At 44.0% G+C, this 18982-nt stretch overlaps 1 protein-coding gene across 1 annotated transcript in view; it reads left to right on the forward strand.

Annotated features, from left to right (window-relative positions):
- The first annotated feature begins 2657 nt into the window (after nt 1–2657).
- The window catches only part of LOC138521253 (zinc finger protein 479-like), a 31578-nt gene continuing 15253 nt past the window's right edge, over nt 2658–18982 (forward strand). Inside the window, exon 1 of the mRNA XM_069633952.1 lies at nt 2658–2943. The gene's annotated coding sequence lies outside the window, so the exon portion shown is untranslated. The remainder of the gene's footprint in view (nt 2944–18982) is intronic.

Here is an 18982-nt window from a genome sequence, read left to right on the forward strand (position 1 = left end):
TCTTGGTTATTTGTATAGACTGACTGGGACGAGCATGCACACACACAGTGTCTGTACTGTACTTCTTGGTGGCAAAGTGATTTTTATTGCAATGTATAATGTTTGGCTTACGCTTGAGAATCTGCTCAGGCTATCAATTTAAGTTGGGGTAAGGGTTTTTTACTGTTGCACACATGATGTATTCCCTGAATAAGTAAGCAATTAACTTGGAGAAACATAATTGTTCTCATAAGTATATGTTTTAGATGTATTTCTTAGCATCTGTTTTTTAATTATGCTAAGCGCATGATTTTAGTAGAAAGGACAAATTAAGTTAGATGATTTTTAGATATTTGTACTTGTCTGTATATATGGATTATACATGTATTTAAATATGTTCATGATGTATATATACTATGTGAAAAGTTTATTTATAAACTAAAACAATAGTTAAAGGGCAGGGTGTGTGGCTATATTCCTAGGTGTGTCCCTCAGGAGGTGGGAATGGTGGGTGATTGAAATGGGGTGCTTAAAGCTGCATGCTGTGGGGGACAATGGCCAACTAATGGTGGTTATTTGAATGCATTTTCTTTCGTTGTGTTCTCTGTCTTTATAGTATATTCATAAAAACAGCAGAGTGGAGAAAAGAAAGGTGTGGTGTTTGAATCGTTGGGGGCTTGAGTATGGGTCAGTGAGGAGCAGGTAGGGTGGGGAGAGTATGGCTGGGGAATAGAAGAGGGCATTGGAGGGATAATAGTTCTGCAACTTTTTTTTGTTACTTTTCAAGGGTCTTCCTGCTTGCCGCCTTTTTTCACCACTTAGCAAGCCCCGCCTACCTGGTGCCTTCCTGCTTGCCGCCCTTTTTCACCACTTAGCAAGCCCCTCCCACCTGGCGCCTTCCTGCTTGCCGCTCTTTTCCCTACTTAAGGAGCCCTCCAGCCTCTTCCTTTGCAGCTGGGGAGCAGGTGTAAGTGGATCTAGGTCACCTGGCCTAAGCACCACCCACCTTCTATCCCTGCCTCTTCCTTCCTGCTCTTAACACTTAGATCAAGGGCGTCTCTCGCACTGGCGTCTAAAGGGAAGGGCAATTCCTGTTTGGACCTGTTCGGACCAGGAGGATCCAGGCCCCGAACCCCTGCTAAGTCAGCAGGTAAGCATGCACCAACATCACATGTGTTTACACCCTCTGTCCCCACAGGTCTTCCCCACACTATCTGGTCCCCCCGTGTTGTTCCCTTGTGCCCCCCACCCCACTTCCCACACACAGGAGTCTGTCCTGCTACATTCTGGTTTCACCATCACCGTCATGTGGCCAATGCTGGATTTGACTTTTATGGACTTCATTGATTCACGGTGCGTTACCTTTCCCAACTCTCATGCTGGACTTCCTTTGCATCTTGTACTCATGGTGGCCCTGAATCATGCTGTTCCCATCTTCATCTTGTATCCTGGCTTGCAACATTATGGGTTACTACTGACTTCTGCAATTGTATTCACTCTCCCCTCTTGCTTCTCCACTCTTTTTGACTGCTTACTCTCTGTTCTCTCCTCCTATATCCCTTCTCCTCCCCTTGCTTTCTTCTATGCACTTACTCTATCAGAATTGTCCCTGGACCTAGTATGATAGCAACCTCGTCTGTCTCTTCCCACCTCCCCTTACTGCCTCCCACCCCCTCCAGCACTATCTGAAATGTTGTCAGGCCGAGTACGATAGTCGCTTGTTTTGTTCCTCCCCTCCCTTTCTGCACCCCTCTCCCTCACCTTTTGTTTTTCTCCGGCTCTACCAGAAATGTCGTCAGGCCTAGTACGTTAGTCGCCTGTCTGTTTCCATTTCCTTCCCACTCTCCCCCTCCCTTCCTTATCTATGTCTTAGCTCTTGCGCTGTCTGAAATGTCGTCAGGCCGAGTACGGTAGTTCATTTCACATCCTTACTGTTCATGGCCTGTAAGAATGTCATTGTATGTTCCCTTGTTCCCTCCCTTGCCTTGAAGCGCTTTGAAACACTTTGTGTATAGGCGCTATATAAATAAACAATCATATCATAACCACTGCCTTGGCCTGACAGTTTAGCAGAGATTGGCCTGTAGGCCTGGCCTCTTTGCGGAAGGAAGCCTGGCCTGCAAGTGCACCGAATTTGCAGAGGAATTGCTTCAAAGGTGCACGACTTTGGCCCCACTCTGCTGACATTTCCGAAATGAGCCTACATTTGACTCGGACCCCGTCCTACTACCGGTCTACCAAATAAACGGCCAATCGCAAACTGTCCACATTTCCTAAATGCTCCTTTTCGCTTTTACTGAAACGTCTCCCCTACCGCCTTTCTCAATAAATATCACCATATGTTCGTGCAGAGGACAGGGTCTTATAATTTCAGGGGTCTTGGTTTTTTTTTGCCCTCCGGTGGACGTATCCCCGAATCAACCAGCTCTTTTATGATTATTCGTACATGTGAGTACGAGTTTTGCATTGCTCTCTGCAGCAAGTGTATTAACCCACTGAGCTGTCCCAATAACTTGGCAAATCGTTTGACTACGTACGTGTCAGAACCCACACCTGCACCTTTCAAAAAGGCCAATTTCCTCAATGAATTGAAGGAAACTAACTAAACAGCCATAAAAACACACTTGCAGCTTTAGCAGCTGCGCAATGCCTCGGCTCGAGCCGCAGCCAGACCCCCGATATCAGCGCCGCACCAGTTCTGAAAGGGTATAAATATTATAGGCACACCCCCTCATGATAGACACGGCGGCGGATTCTACCGGCTCCCCCTCCCCAAAACACAACTAAGGGGGAGGGGCGGTCTGATGGTCCTCTTGAATCCCTCCTCACCATATGGTGGAATACGACGACGGATAACAGGGAATAACGGATATGTGGCCCCTGACGTCCCCCATCGCACAATGAAAGGGGATGCTGACGTGTTGCGTAGCTCCCCCCCCCCCATGGCCGCTCTACATTTGGAAGGTAAGTCAACCTCTTATTTGAGTCGCTGAGGAATTTGGGGGGTACTCTGCCCGGGCGCTATCCCAAACAGCTGCAGCCTGGCGCTGACTAAGCACGAGGTTCCACTTTTGGTCTTGGAGGGAGGGGTGGGGTAAACGGGCCGACGCGAAGGTGTGCGCCCACGATGAAGGCCTCCCCACCATTCGAAGGAGAAGGTGGGGGGGCGGCAGGAGTCAAAGCAGCAGTGGGCGGGCCACTGAGGGGGCTTGTGTGAGAGGCGGCGGGGATTATGTCACAATATTATTGCTGGCGTTGACCTTGTGTGTGCGCGTGGTTGAGGTGCGAGTGTTGTGTCGGACACGGCTCGAATTGAGCTAACGTGTCACATGGCAGTGAAGGGGCCCCCTCCAGAGACTTTGGGGCACATGTTCTTGTACATACATGCCAGCATTAATAATTCCATTTGGGAAGCAGGAATCCAGTCCTGGTTTTAATTTTGCATTCTGAGACTTGTAATTCTCGTTGATAATTGCGAAATCCAGGTCAAGTCCCAGAATGCAAAGATAAAACCAGGACTGTACTACTGTCTCCCAAATGGAGAGGGCAATGTTGGCACGAATGCTTGTATGGTGCCCCATTCCTGTTGTCCCAAATAAATGTTTTTGAGAACGAATATCAAATTATCAACCGATGGTGCAATTTAATGCTCACTGGGCCAGTGACATTGACCAAAAACATGATATTTTTGTGCATGGTTATGATTGGTTATTTATACCCAGAGGTTTCTAAGCGCGACCCGGGGATCGCACCTGTGTTGCTCCATTTCGTCTTGCTTGCAGGGCGAGCACGTTGCCGCTGAGCGATCCTCCCGAGACTGGTTAATTTTATCAGTTGGTAATTCATGATGCGTATACAGCTGCATAGCACCATCATGGATATAAGACTGAGTAGCGCTACAGTGTCTTTGAGGTGTCAGTGGTCAGTCAGAATGGAGGTCCCAGGAAATTGATTAGATACTGTGGTCCCTGAATTTGTGTCCTGGCATTGTGTCACCTGGCACAGCATGCCCACAACACATCTCGACACTATCCGCGAAACAACAAAGGTTACCCAATGGACTGTACACTGATAAAATGTCTACACTGAATTTCCCAAATACTACAAAAATCCACCACAGATACACCAACCCAAGTTTCCACGCTCCTTAAACACCACTCTGGCAGATACCACAGTTAACCACACAAGCAATTTACGTTAGCAACATGGAGCTCAAAGTAACCACAGATCTAGAGTAGTCACAAACTAGCTAAAACGTACACATTACAGATAGCCTTCGCTTTTCAGATCTGTACACATCAACGTTGCAGCAAAGCATCCTTGCCGTGCCCTGTGTTAATCCTCTATCGTGCAGCTTAGAGAACGGTTAGAGAACGGTGCGTTATGCAAGAGCCAGTAACGTAGCATAACCATTTGGGAACTATGGACGGCCCAGGCAACTTCAGAGACTGGCAGAAAGAGGGCAGGGAATGAATGTCAGCCGCTAGTGCAGTGACTGGCTGGTGAGACTATATTCCTGCCTGCCAAATTAAGTGATAGGGGAATGTGTGGGACATTCAGTGAACCAATAATGAAATTCTAGGTGGTGGCACCAGGGGCCACTAATGGAGGCACAATAGGAGACACCATTTTGTTCCAGAAATCACTTCTAAAAGTATGAACATAATGTTTTGTATTAATCTTCCATGGTTAACAAACCTTACACACGTTAAAAATAGCAAGCCACAGCTTTTAGTAAATACATTGCCTAAGTAAAATAAGAAGTATTGAAAATAGACCCAAATCCTTCCTACAATTCACGTTAGTACTTGGTTAAGTGTGGAGAGAATATATTACCAGAAGCAGGCTTTAGCCAGTAGGAGGCCTGGTGGAGAACCATGACAACATCCAGCCCAAAAGAAATCGGGAGCAATAAGACATCATCTACACATTTCTTAAAATACAAATATCCGACCTTAGATAGAGGTGGACAAAAAAGGAAACAATGTTTTAGAGTTGCTGGCTCATTGTCAGCTTTGCAGAGATGACTCAACCTTTTAGACCTTGGCAACCCAATTCAGAGTCCTATAGTCTCACTTTCCACATGAATGTCCAGTCGATCGTGTCGGATGCCTTCTAAGAGTCGAGTGAGAGTATTACCTTTTGACCTAAGCCGGAGCCCCTCGGCCATTGTCATGGCTCTGAATAGTATACGTTAGGATGTTGGCTTTTAGAGGGCTGGACCATTAGGCCACACTTATCCTGCTTGACTTGATCTTAATATATTGCCACACAGTAAATTATAATTTGAGAGTTCCACTGTTGCTGTCACTTCTTGACTGAGTAGGGTAGTCGAAAAGCCTAGTAAAACACCAGAAATAACAGTCTATCTACACACTCGGATGTAAGACATGCGCCAATGAACTGGCGCATGTCTTACATCTGAGTGTGTAGATAGAATGGCTCTGAATAGTATCTGCAGGTTTTTCATTGTGAATCGTCCCAGTATAAACCCATTCCGATGCAGAGAAAGCGGATGGGGACGAATTTCCAGGATCTTCGCCAAAACCTTGACCTCACCGTTTAGCAAAGAGTTTGGCCTGTTCTTTGCGGAAGGAAGCCTGACCTGCAAGTGCACAGAACTTGCAGAGGAATTGCTTCAAATGTGAGCGACTCTTGTCCAGCTCTGCTGACACTTCAGAAATGATCATGCATTTGATTTGACCCAGGCCCAATCATACCGGTCTACCAAATAAAACAGAGAATTGCAAAATCTCCCCATTTCCTAAATCCTCCCTTTGAACCCAGGTGCTTCTTGTAGCGTTTATTGCAGACCCGAATCATCTGGATTTTGTCTTGCTCTGAAGGTCAGTATGGCCCAGAAATTCCAGGGAGGCTGGAGCTTAAAGGGATGGTCTAGTAAACATTTTTATTTAAAAAATAGATAGGCAACATAAAAAAAAATACTAGCATTCTCCGTTTTAAAACTTCCTATGTAAAATTTTGAGCTATTCAAGCTCAAAATTCGCAAAAGCAAGCACAGGGGCGCAGCCATTTTGTGAAATGGAGGCCCTCCTGTGCTGGCTTTTGCTTTTGCTTTTGCGGCACTAATGAAGGAAAAGCCAGCCAGCTGTAGTAAACAAAGGCTACCGCTGGGTGGCTTTCCCTTCATTAGTGCTATAGGCGGAGGACGGGGACTGGAGACCAGAGCAGGAAAGCTGCAGCTGAATCTCGGTAAGTGCTATTTATTTTTTTTACAAAAAATAAGCACTAGCTGCGTTTTTTTTTCTAAGTTTTCCGGGCTGGAGGAGCCCGGAAAACCTAGAAATAAAACCGCAGCTTTAAAAACGTTGTATTTATGTTTGCGGTCGCTTTTGAAGCGACCGCAAACATAAATACAACGTTATTGTGTTGGAAAACGCTGCGGTTTTTCTTTCCAAGTTTCTCAGGCTCCTCCGGCTCGGAGGAGCCTGAGAAACTTGGAAAGAAAAACCGCAGAGTTTTCCAACACAACCGCGTGTGTTTCTGCCTGCTGTGGCTATCACTTTGGGTCTCCGGTGCTCCAGGGGAGCACCGGAGACCCAAAGTGAAAGCCACAGCAGGCAGAAACACACGCGGTTATGTTTACATGCCGCGTAGTGTTTCTACCTGTAGCTGATTTCCCATTTGGGGCTCTCGGGCTCCCCGTGGGGAGCCTGAGAGACCCAAATGGGAAATGCTAAATGTTGCGTCTGCCGAAATCTGCTTTCCCATTTGGGGCTCTCGGGCTCCCCGTGGAGAGCCCGAGAGCCCCAAATGGGAAAGCAGATTCAGGTAGAAAGAACGCGGTTGTTTTCCGCAATGCCGCGTTGTTTCTGCCTGAATCTGCTTTTCCATTTGGGGCTCTCGGGCTTTCCCTGTGGGGAGCCCGAGAGCCCGAAATGGAAAAGCAGATTCAGGCAGAAACAACGCGGTGTGTTGGAAAACGCTGCGGTTTTTCTTTCCAAGTTTCTCAGGCTCCTCCGAGCCGGAGGAGCCTGAGAAACTTGGAAAGAAAAACCGCAGCGTTTTCCAACACAATAACGTTGTATTTATGTTTGCGGTCGCTTCAAAAGCGACCGCAAACATAAATACAACGTTTTTAAAGCTGCGGTTTTATTTCTAAGTTTTCCGGGCTCCTCCAGCCTGGAAAACTTAGAAAAAAAACTGCAGCTAGTGCTTATTTTTTGTAAAAAAAATAAATAGCACTTACCGAGATTCAGCTGCAGCTTTCCTGCTCTGGTCTCCGGTCCCCGTCCTCTGCCTACAGCACTAATGAAGGGAAAGCCACCCAGCGGTAGCCTTTGTTTACTACAGCTGGCTGGCTTTTCCTTCATTAGTGCCGCAAAAGCAAAAGCCAGCACAGGAGGGCCTCCATTTCACAAAATGGCTGCGCCCATGTGCTTGCTTTTGCGAATTTTGAGCTTGAATAGCTCAAAATTTTACATAGAAAGTTTTAAAACAGAGAATGCTAGTATTATTTTTTTTATGTTGCCTATCTATTTTTTAAATAAAAAATTTTACTAGACCATCCCTTTAATTCTGCTTTCTCCATTATACCCCCACATCAGAGAGTAGGAGTTCCTTTTAGTCTGGATCGAGATCCAGTCATCTTCATAAATCTTATGCTTAACTCGACCCGGGTTAGCAATTTAACTCTTCGATAGTTGCATTCACGTGGGCCAAGCATAAGGCATATTTGTCTTTTCAGTAGTCCAGTGGCCATTCTGAATGTTTTCCTTCTGCAGTCCCTAATATGTCCCTAGTGTTCCAGCATCCCAAACGCAACTCCTCCACTGTCTTTATGGGTTCGCATTATGCGTTATTTTCCTTTGACAGGGCTCCAGGTAGCCATGCCCAGTCCATTGAGGACTCCTTTCCCAGTGTGAGTTCAGTCTGTTGGTTGTTCTTCGGGGCTCATTCTTTGAAGTGGCGAAAGTGACAGTCAGACCATCACAGTCCCTAGCTTTTAGGCCAGGGACTTGTTCTGTGGAGGTATTTTTAGCATGCATCCTGGGTAGATGGGATTTTATCAACCTTTCTTGCTAGTATTCCTTTTTTATTGGCGGGGTAGTTGGTCCATGTTATTGCCGATCTGTTCTCCTGTCTAGAATGATCGATTTCTTTTAGGTCAAACCCTAGTGATCTAAGCCTTTCTGCTGCTTCACCCACAATGTTTTTGAGCAGTTTTGTCCTAAAGTGCAAGGGTACCCAGTCCATTCACATTTCTGTAACGCATTCCACCACCAAGATGTCATCTGATAAAATCACCCGTAGGGTTGGGATATGGTGGAGTAGTAACATAACGATTCTTCTGTTAAGAATTAGGTTCTCTTTGGTGTGGAGTACACATTCTAATGATGGAATCAAATCCTGATTAGGTGAAGATGGTAATAGGGGTTCCACCTCAGCAGACTCATTTGTTTTATTCCGCCCCCTTTTTGGTTTATTCCACTCCCTTCCCCTATAGTTATCATCAACCAACTTTCTTTTTTCATCCATAGTTATGAATGCTACACCTCTTTGTTGATTTGATTTAGTTTCCACAAGTGGTCTGTCAGCCGCTGGGGGGGATCAAGTTTGGAGATTTCTATGCCACTGATATCTGATTGAGCTTCTGGATGGTTCCTACGGAATACACAGAGCATTCCAGGATCGATTCATCATGAGGCTGGTCCGTTTCAGAAGTATTGATACTGCGCGTCTTGTGCTCTAATAGCTGTTTTTTTCCATCCTCTTCTTTTTCCCTTTGACAGTTATTGCCTGATTCATGGAATTATTTGCGTGAAAAACGCAGATTTGCGCGCTTTTCTGCCCGAAAATCCCTGTTTGAAGTATAGGGGTTTTCGGGCAGAAAGGCACGCAAATCTGCATTTTTCACACAAATATCTCCATGAATCAGGCTGATAGACTTCTTTTCATACTGTCTGCCCAACAGATGTCTCTTTTGGGGCGGTGGTGAAGATTAAAAATTTCTTAGGACATTTTTAGCTGCATTGGATTTTAGACCTCTGTGAGCAGGCTTGTTTTTTGACATTTTTTCCCCACTAATAGCGTTTGCTCCTTTTTCAAAGATTGTGAAGTTTTCCATTGTGGGTTGCATCTTCTGTTTTACTATTTTGGTAATTTCTGTATCAGAGTCGAGGGTAGCTTGCTGGGCCTGGTTCCGATGTTTCATCGAATCGGCTCTCACCTTCTTCAGTCACCATGTTGGGGCAGCCACTGATTACTTTCACGCAGTCTTCAGAGGTGTGCGGTTCAGAGCTTTGTAAGGAGACGTTTCTCGGGGCAACTTGTCCCTTATTTAGACAGCTCTTTTCCTGTTTTTTTTTTGTTTGCAGGTTTTTCAATGGCGGAACAGGGAGGTTAAGGGCACCATCAGCTTTGCTTCGGCGAGATTCCTCCTCCAGCCGCAATACCTTCGGAGTCTGTTTAAATGGCATGCCTATTGTTTCTGTTTGATGATTCTTAAAAGGAGGTATTGGTTCCAGTAGGACTCGCAACCACTTTTGTGATTCCAGTACCAATTCCATAAGGGCTGTTTTGTCGAACATTTCCCCCCTTGCCAGGTCACATAATCGATTTTGCCATTGTTGAGATTGTTCTGCCTCTCTATCTAGGCGTGTCTGCATGGCCGCAGTAAAGCTTTCTAGAAAGGTAAGTTTGGAATGCACCATCACTAGTAATGTGGCTTGGTCTTTGTAATTCTCGTTCATTGTTTCATATAGTTTCATGAACGGGGCAAAGGAGATGGACAAGGCCGACATTATGGAGCCCTGAAGTTGAGCCGTGAGGTTATTTCTCATGTTCTCTACTGGAGACATATTAGGTGAGAATACAAATTCATTAACAGATGAGGTAATAGAGTTGGACGAAGACGGGGAAGGATCCTCTCTATGTGTGTCGTCATCCTCTTCTCTATACAAGGAGGTCGGTGGGTTTTGCTTCTTATTGTAGGCACCTGTTTTTGGTTGGTTCTAATGGAGGACAGGTACCTTTCACTCCTTTATGATCGTTCATGACTATCTTGGTGAGCTGCCTCGCTCTTTTCTGGCGGTCTAGTTGGTAGAACCTCCCTTCTATTTTGTTCAAGCGGATGTGGGTAGCGGCAGGCGTAGAGGAAAGGGGGCTGTAGATTTCTCTTTGGGCTTTCTGGTCCAAGTTGTCTTGAATGGCAGCAATGTCTTTTGACAGCAGCAGCACCAATAAAGAAGTAGAGGGTCCACTCTTCCCACCCACTTTCAACATACCTTTTACGTTGTCACCCTGCATGTCCCATGCACTCATTCAAGATTTTTGGGGGATATGGTAATGTTTATTATATGCGAAGCCACCATCTTTATCCTCAATATTTCCGATTCCCCCAAATATTCATTGACTCTGGTAGGATCTACCACTTCTTCAGTCGAAATCTGCGAACAGCACTCCTGTTCTGGACATTTAGGAGTCATCGCAGTGTCCTCATGGAGAGCGGATAATAGTTGTTTACTTCCACTTTCAACCAGTTGTGAAGATTTTTCTGCTGGAATCAGGATTTCTTCTTCAACAAAGGAGTATCTCATGATCTGTTAGATCAGCCAGCTTTTCTCTTGGGATCTTTCAAAATCGGGGCATTCAGCAATGTCTGCTCCTGACATTTTCCCTGGGTTATAGTCCTCGTTTATTACAAGTTCAGGGCCCTGTTCCAATATGGACATCCATCGGGAGGGTGCTGTCTCCTGCGCTTTTAGCTGGCTCCTCTTACGAGAAGAACAGAGGAAGAGGACCCAAGATTGGAGTCCTCTGTCCCCTGCACACTCTGGGGCTATGCAGCAAAGGCGTAATTATTTAGGGAAAAATGTCAGTGTTCTATTAGAGAATTTTGTGAAGTAACATGTTAGATTTTGGTGTTCCTTACTGAAATCAAGCGAGAATAAGCAATCACGAATCACGTTTGAAGAAGCCTCTGTTTATCCTTGTTTGGTCTTTCTGCCTTCACGAGTCTATCTCTAAGGATACAGCCTCTTTTGAATGCCATCATTGGTGTTCTTGGAAAAAGTTCTTTTTAGGTGTTCATCGCTTTGTAGTAGGTTCCAATGTTTTCGTATAGACTTACGATCTGAAAACTTTGTCGCAAATACTTTGAAGTGTACATCAGAGGAGCGGAATCGCTCTTGGGTTTAGGCGTTAATAGATCTATTTGTGTTAGATGGTTGGATCTCATGTTAGCGTCTTGTAAGATGTCGTCTCGGTATCCTCGTCTTTCAACACGTTCAATCAATTGAGAACATTCGACATACAAACCGGCTGGATCAGACATGATTCTCTTCAATCTCAATATCTGGCTATAGGGAAGACTTTTCAACATGGTAAAGTGTAACAGGTTATTGACATCTGTGGGTTTATGATAGATGGTGGTAGTTATTTTTCCTTCATGGATGTTCAGTCTAACATCTAAAAAATGTAGATCTGGTTCTCCAACGTCCATTGCAAATTTGATCTTCGGATGTACTGAGTTCATGTAGGACAAGAAGTCATCCTATTCGGCTCTTGTGCCGCACCAGACCCCAAAGATGTTGTCTATAAACCATTTCCATAGAATAATCTTGGCAGACCATATTTGATTGTTACGGACATGTTCTGATTCAAATCTGTACATGAAGGAGTTTGCATAAACAGGGGCCATTGCGGACCCCATTGATGTTCCTGATATCTGCTTATAGAAAGTTCCTTGGAATCGGAAATAGCTGTTGTGTAAAATCAGCGTAAGTAATTCGATGATAAATTCTGGATTGCCTCGGATTTGTTCAGAGTTGGAAAGAAGCCAATCAACAGCATCATTGCCTTCATTATGGGGTATCGAAGTGTAAAGGCTGCATACATCCATGCTAAAGATCAAGCAACCCGGGCTAATTGCTGAGATTTCTGCAAGGCAGTTCAGGAAGTCTGTGGTATCTTTAAGATATGTAGGGATCTCCTGAATTAAGGGTTGTAGGAGTCGGACCACGTAAATAGCCAGGGGATCGAAGATGCTCTTCGTACCCGCAACTATAGGTCTCAGTGGGGGATTCTGGTTGTCTTTAAGGATTTTTGGGAGGCCATAAAACACTGATGTTATGGGGTGTTTGTTGGTAAGGAATTCGCTTGTTTTAATACTAATCCAGTCGTTATCCAGTGCATTGTGTATTGAGGTTTCAATGAGGGTCTTAATGTCCTGAAGAGGATCACCATTCAATTTGGTGTATGTTGTGTGATCATTGGGTTGTTCCAAGCATTTGTTGGTGTAATATCTTGTATCCATAACCACTATGGCTCCTCCCTTGTCCGCCGGTTTGTAAGTGACTTCTTCATCTTTTGCCAAAGTCTCGATGTGCTCAAGTTGACTGTTCTTAATGTTGATTGGCGATGATTTACAGTAGTTGGTTCATTTAAAGTAATTGAGTACTTTTCTCTCAAACAAGTCAAGGATAGGGTTTTGTATCAGTGGGTCGAAGGAACTCTTAGGTCGTAGCTCTAAGTTGTCTTCTGTCACATCGTCTTGTCCTGGTTCACTTTTGAAAAACATCTTTAGTCTGATCTTCCTCATGAGTCTATGGAGACAAATATGTTCTTCAAATAGAGATGTGTTACATGTGGGGACGAATGAAAGACCTCTATTGAGGATAAACAGTTGGTTGCTTGATAAAGGCTTGCTCAAGATGTTAATCACTAAGTTTTCAGTTACTTGTTTTTGGCTTTTTGTGGTCTTTTTCCCTCTTCTGGTCTTTCTCTTTGTCGTCCTCTTAGGCCTAAAAAAGCCCCTGATGGTGAATTGTTTCATCTAGAAACACTGCATACCTGTACAGTACTAAAATTATAGACCCTTAACTCTTCATTATGTGCCATCTTCAAACACTAGGTTACACTAGGTTACATACATACTTCTACAGCATATAATGAGTTGTCCTATAATTGGCATTTCTTTAACTAATGAACAACTTGATATCTCATTATATGACATAATATGTATCCATTATTTTTTAAATTAATTATGTTTGTATGTGCATCTATACCTAGAATTTAAGGACAACAGCTCCTTGAAGTGGGTTGTCCAGTTAACAATGTGGAACAATGTGGAACGGCCTATCTAAAGACTAGGACACATACATGCTCTTATGGCATTTAATGAGTTGTTTAACAATTGTCATTTCCTCAACCAATCAACAATTTGACTGTTTTCAACCATGGTAAAATATGTGACTGTTGTTCTGAAAAAACTCTGTCTCTATTTCGACCTAAATTCAGACCGCTAAGATAGCACCTCAATTAGGCGTGTTGCTTAATTAATAATGTGGTAATACAATACACTATCATTACCGTTGCTGAATGTATTAATATGAACAAACCCAAGCAAGCTCAATGTGTTTACCATCTCGATCAGATGTTGTTACAAATATTTATCTCCTTTAGAGATGCTGATCTGTCAACATTGTGGAGACATAAATGTATCCGGACAGTATTTGGCCTCGTTACCATGAGTTAACCCTAACAGGCGCATTGTGTTTACACGGCAAACTCGATGTCTATCTATATACAAATGTGTGTAATATGTTAATTACTATACTTGAAACTAATATTCATTGTACATATGCATGAAATACAGAATTGCAATACTAGACTAGAGTGACTTCACCTAGGGTCTATAGAAAACGTGCTGTAACATATATACCACCATTGAATAGTCAGGTACCAATTTCTGTCAAAGATGTCCGCCACAATAATACATCTTTGTAGAAGTCCTTTCTTCATTTCCCCTACATGTTCCTTCCTACTCGTGATCTGAGTAACGCCCACTATAGAAGCGCCAGTTTCTACACGATCCCTTGTCTCCATGGACACGGATCTAGCCACGGAACGCGTCCTACACTGCACACGCTAGAAATCAGGTACGCACTATTACTGTGCATTTGTAGCCTATTCTATTGCCGTACTCTGCCCCTGGGCATCCCTGATGTTCGATGTAGTTATACAGGAACTTTTATTCTCTTCAGAGAACATTCACGGCGTTCAACTTCTTACTTACTGCCATTTGATGCTGTTCGCAATTCCGCGCGCGGCTCGGCGATGATACTAATGTCACATTGGAAACAATCACTGCCATAGGAGGCCCTTTTGCTACACTACTGGCAATCATTAGGTTAGTATTCTGCATTCGTTGTTTACCTACTTGTTCCATCACCTTTTTAGGCATCGTACATTTATTGATAGTTGTACTATCATAGATATGGACTTCTATACATCTTTTCATTACAGATGATATTTGCCCACTCCTTTGCGGCACCTTGATAATGGATCTTGTTCCTGCATTTCAAGAGTGAATTTATTTTCAAAGAGGGCATTTAACTATTGATTTTATTAAACACAGACTCTCCTTGAACCGTGACATGAGTTTCACATGTTGTTTTCATACATTGTTTTTGGTCACTATTTTTGTTGTAGTGCCCTAACGCTATCCATCAGATCCCACCGGGACTGTGATTGTTGATCCCCCGCATGACACGGATCCTACCTATCAGTACTTCAATCAACTTAACTATTGAGGTATTATTATTTTCCCTCTTTTATGTACCCTTTTACTACTGTGCATGTACTTAAACAGGACTCCTCCTTGAACCTTAAGACAGCATCCGATGCATCCCCGATCATGGTCATTATAGGTCCACTGATATTCCCTGAATATTATATGATATACTATTCACCCTGTTTGCCACGTATTAGAATAGATTAAGGTCTAGAAATGTATGGTACCTGTACAAACTTCAAACGGATGAATGTCTCTATACAGTAAGAGACACTATATGTGTGATTTCACAATTAATGAGTTACCAACCTACTGGAGCTATGTCTAACAACACTCTTTCTTTTATATTTTCTTTGCTTTTTCTATGTATATACTATGTTCAACAATAGTTCCACAGAGGCTTCTGAAGAAGAGGATTGTCCTCGAAACGCGTCAAGCCATCCAAAGTGGAATCTATGTCAACTATGATTATGTAGACAATGTACTGTTATTCGTGATTGCTTCTGCTTCAATTACCATTTATGAATAAATGGGAGATCTTTCTCCTTTATTTTTTAACACCATTAACAGTACTCTCGCTTGATTTCAATAAGGAACACCAAAATCTAACATGTTACTTCACAAAATTCTCTAATAGAACACTGACATTTTTCCCTAAATAATTACGCCTTTGCTGCGTAGCCCCGGAGTGTGCAGGGGACGGGAGGACTCCAATCTTGGATCCTCTTCCTCTGTTCTTGTCTACTATAGGGTTTTTGTGCCAAAACCCTCCTTTCCTCCCCTGCACCTTGTGAGAAATAAAGAATACTAACACCGCATTGGTGGTATCTTTGAGAATATTCCCTTAAAATATATCAAATTCTGGTGTGCACCTACTTTTCTGTCTTGTTCCTCTTACGGGAACCCATCAGGAGTTCTCGTAAGAGGGAGCCCTTCCAAATGGCAGAAGAGTACCAGTAAGATTGGCAAGGACTTCCGAGAATAATCCAAATCAATATCGTAGCAGGCCCAACAAGATGCCAGGGACGTCGCCAGTGACACCAATTTGGCGGCTAGTGAAGAGACTGGCTCAAAGGCAACACACCTGCAGTCGCCAGCTCTTCAACTAGGTATCTAGGTACCGGGCGGTATCAGTTTGACATCCATGGGAGGGACTGGCTCAAAGGCAAGGAGCCGGCAGTCACAGGCCCTCTAGATGTTACACAAATGTCTGCAAGTGTTAATAGATATTCAAAGTAAGAGCCGGCATATGGACAGACACCATCCTTTGCGATGTTCTTGGGGCTTTTGCGAAATATTTCCAGGAAGGGTTTTTTCAATATCGAAATCGATCAGTAAGGGGCCCGAACTAGATGGGAAAGTGCAGGGCCCTAGGTGGACTGGCGTCGTTATGGGGAACAGAAGTAAATTCTGGTGTCGCCAATACAGTCCCTCCCATGTAGTTATCCTCCTGACCTGCAGTCCTCGTAGTAGTATGGTAGACGTCGCAGTTCTTAATTTGGGCGGTCCTCTCTCGCTGTAAATCGCACGGCGGTTCGTTATCAAAGTGGGACCCGGAGGACGATAGTCAGAGTAGCTCCTTTAAACCAGTCCACCTCAACAGTCCGCACAGACTGCAAGGACTGCTACTCTTCGCTACTCTGCACCGCTCCGCGGGTAGCACGAGTTTTAAGGCAAAATTCACCAAGGTCCGCCTCCAGCAATAGTAGATAGGGTTGACAGACTCCACAGCAGGGTTAACAGACTCCACAGCCAGCACAGGGAAAACAGAGTAGCTGCAAGGACTGCTACTCTTCTCTACTCCACGCTGCTCTGTGGGTAGCAAGAGATTTTAGGCAAAATTCACCTATAACCGGCCCCAGCAATAGTAGATAGGATTGTCAGACTCCACAGCCAGCACATGAAAAACAGAGTAGCTGCAAGGACTGCTACTCTTCGCTACAATATGTATTTCAACCACACAAAGTACATACAAGCGTTGAATAAGATAGCATCAAATAGGTTTATGCAAAAATAATCTCATGCGATGTCAGCACGTAGTCTACCACACTGGCTTGGTTCCAGAAGGGGCTTCCATTCTCTCCGAAAGCCCAGGTCGGCGCACTGTGTGTAAAGTTTCACTGAAGTGTGTACACTTTTACGGGCAAAACACACACATGAGGCTGTGTGCATCTCTGCAGAGCGGCAACAGTTCCCCTCCTTCATCAGAGTTCTAGGACAAAGTATCTCAGCATCAGTGTTTGTGAATCAGTCACTCACCAATGTTTGTGTGTATGTGTGTTAGTTTGACACCCATGTATACAGCACGCTTACTGGAGTCATTTAAATGAAGGAGTGCGGGTGGGGACCACTTACAGTAACACTTCTGTGCAAAAGGACGCACCCATGCAGTTTTAATGGTTTCTAACACATAGTGGTAAGAAGATGTTATAAAAGCTGAAATCGCTCACACCATTTATGTTCCACCCGTGTTAGAAAAAGTGCAGATACCTCCCGCAATCAAGGATAACGAGGCATTCACAGTGGATTTAATTGGCACCCATTGATTTAATGCCAACATGACACTGTAGACTGGTGGTAACTATCGTGGTGTTTTGCGGCTGAGGAGGATATACTTGACGGACATGGTTAGTCCACACAGTGCCCCGGATCGGAAAAAAGCTGTAGAAGACATGGGTTAATGCAAACCATCTATCCTTTTCCTTACACCTTTTTTCTGACCCGGGGCCTTGCAAAATGACTGCCGGTAGTCCTTATGCACTTCCCAGCCTGAATGAGCAAGGCGGGGGTTCTAGTAAAAAGGTGCTAGACAAACACAAGAAGAAAATGGCCAAGGCGCACATCTAAGAATGAATTCCATTTCATATTGCCGAAATCAAATTACTGGAAGATGAATACTGCCTTGTTGAATGATATTGGTCTGGTTGATAAGATTGTGAAGGAGGCAGAATTCTTTATATGATATGATGATAATCAAGTCATTTATAACGAGCCTGTGCACAAGTATTTCTAGGCGCAACAAGACAAGGGAGGGAAGACAGAGGGAGGACAAGAGGGAGGACAAGACAAACGATCTTATTACGCCTTGTGTCATTCAGATCATGCATATCTGTAAATTGGTCTCCAGAGGTGTGTGTGATATCAACCTGGAAAGCATGTAAATGTTATCTGCGTGGCTTATTTGTAGATCTATCCAGCAAGAGAAGTGCTGAAGTGTTAGCTAATCAGCACAGCAAGCTGAAGTCCTACAGCTAGAGAGAAGAAATGTGTCAAATCCAACTGTAGAAGCCAAGAAGGTACAAACCGGTAGGAAATTTCAGCTGAACAAGATAAACTCCGTTTTAGAACCTGGTGTAGTAACTACGGAGGTGGCGAAAGATGTGACAGACTGCTGGCACACCACTTGAGGGTCCAAGAAGCAGAACAATCAGTGCAATAATTCAATGGTCAGGAGGGCTAATATTTGACCCTGCTAAGATTAATAGAGAATTCCTTAACTTCTAGTCTACATTACATACTTCTGACAAACGGCATGCAGACACAAGCTTAAGGGATTATCTGGATGGCTGTGGTTTGAATAAATTACCCGATGGAACGAAAACATCTTTGGATCTAGCTCTGTTGGTGGAAGAATTGATGGGGGGCAATGTGCCACTTAAATGGGGGAAAGTGCCCTGGTCCAGATGGGCTACCTGCAGAGTTTTGCCGAATCATGCCGAGAGTTGTTTTCAAGCTTTTACCAAAGGTGTTCATCGAGTCTAGGCAGAGTGCTGTATTGCCTGCAATGACAAGACACGCGTCAATTTCTGTAGCACTAAAGAATAGGAAAACACAGACTTTGGTAGGGAAGTACAGGTCAATCAATACTGGTAATAAGATCCTGGCCAAAGCACTTCCTTGAGGGTCGAGAACACTCTGGAGCATTTTATCAATCCAAACCAGTAACGGCTTTGTGAAAGGACGGAGCCCTTCCACTAACATGGTGTAAATTAATACTGACATTGGAGGAATGCAATAAATTGAACTGAGAAGTGGCTGCTTTTTCATTGGCCGCAGAGAAAACAATTGACAGAATTGAGTGGAGTTTCCGGTTTGCTTTTCTGAAGAATTATAGAATTGGTGCAGATATTGTACACTGGATATTGTTACTCTATTCAAAACCAATGGCGTTGTTGAATACTAATGGATGGTCATCCGAGCCGTTTGAACTAGGCCGAGGAACAAGGCAAGGTTGCCCACTGTCGCTTCTGCTCTTCGTATTGGCTATGGAGCCACTGGCGAAAAGGATAAGTCGCGATGAAAAGATGTGAGTACAGTAGGGAGATGTGTTGCAGAAGGCATGGTTGTATGCAGAGACATGATGTTGGTGTTAAGGACCTGTGACTCCCCACTGTCGGCTATAAAGAGGCAAATAGAAGAGTTTCATTCTTTTTCAGGATACTAAATCAATTGGGCAAAATCTAAAGC

The sequence above is a fragment of the Ambystoma mexicanum genome, chromosome 13, assembly GCF_040938575.1.
Source record: "Ambystoma mexicanum isolate Mex_15411 chromosome 13, UKY_AmexF1_1, whole genome shotgun sequence".
Lineage (NCBI taxonomy): Eukaryota > Metazoa > Chordata > Amphibia > Caudata > Ambystomatidae > Ambystoma > Ambystoma mexicanum.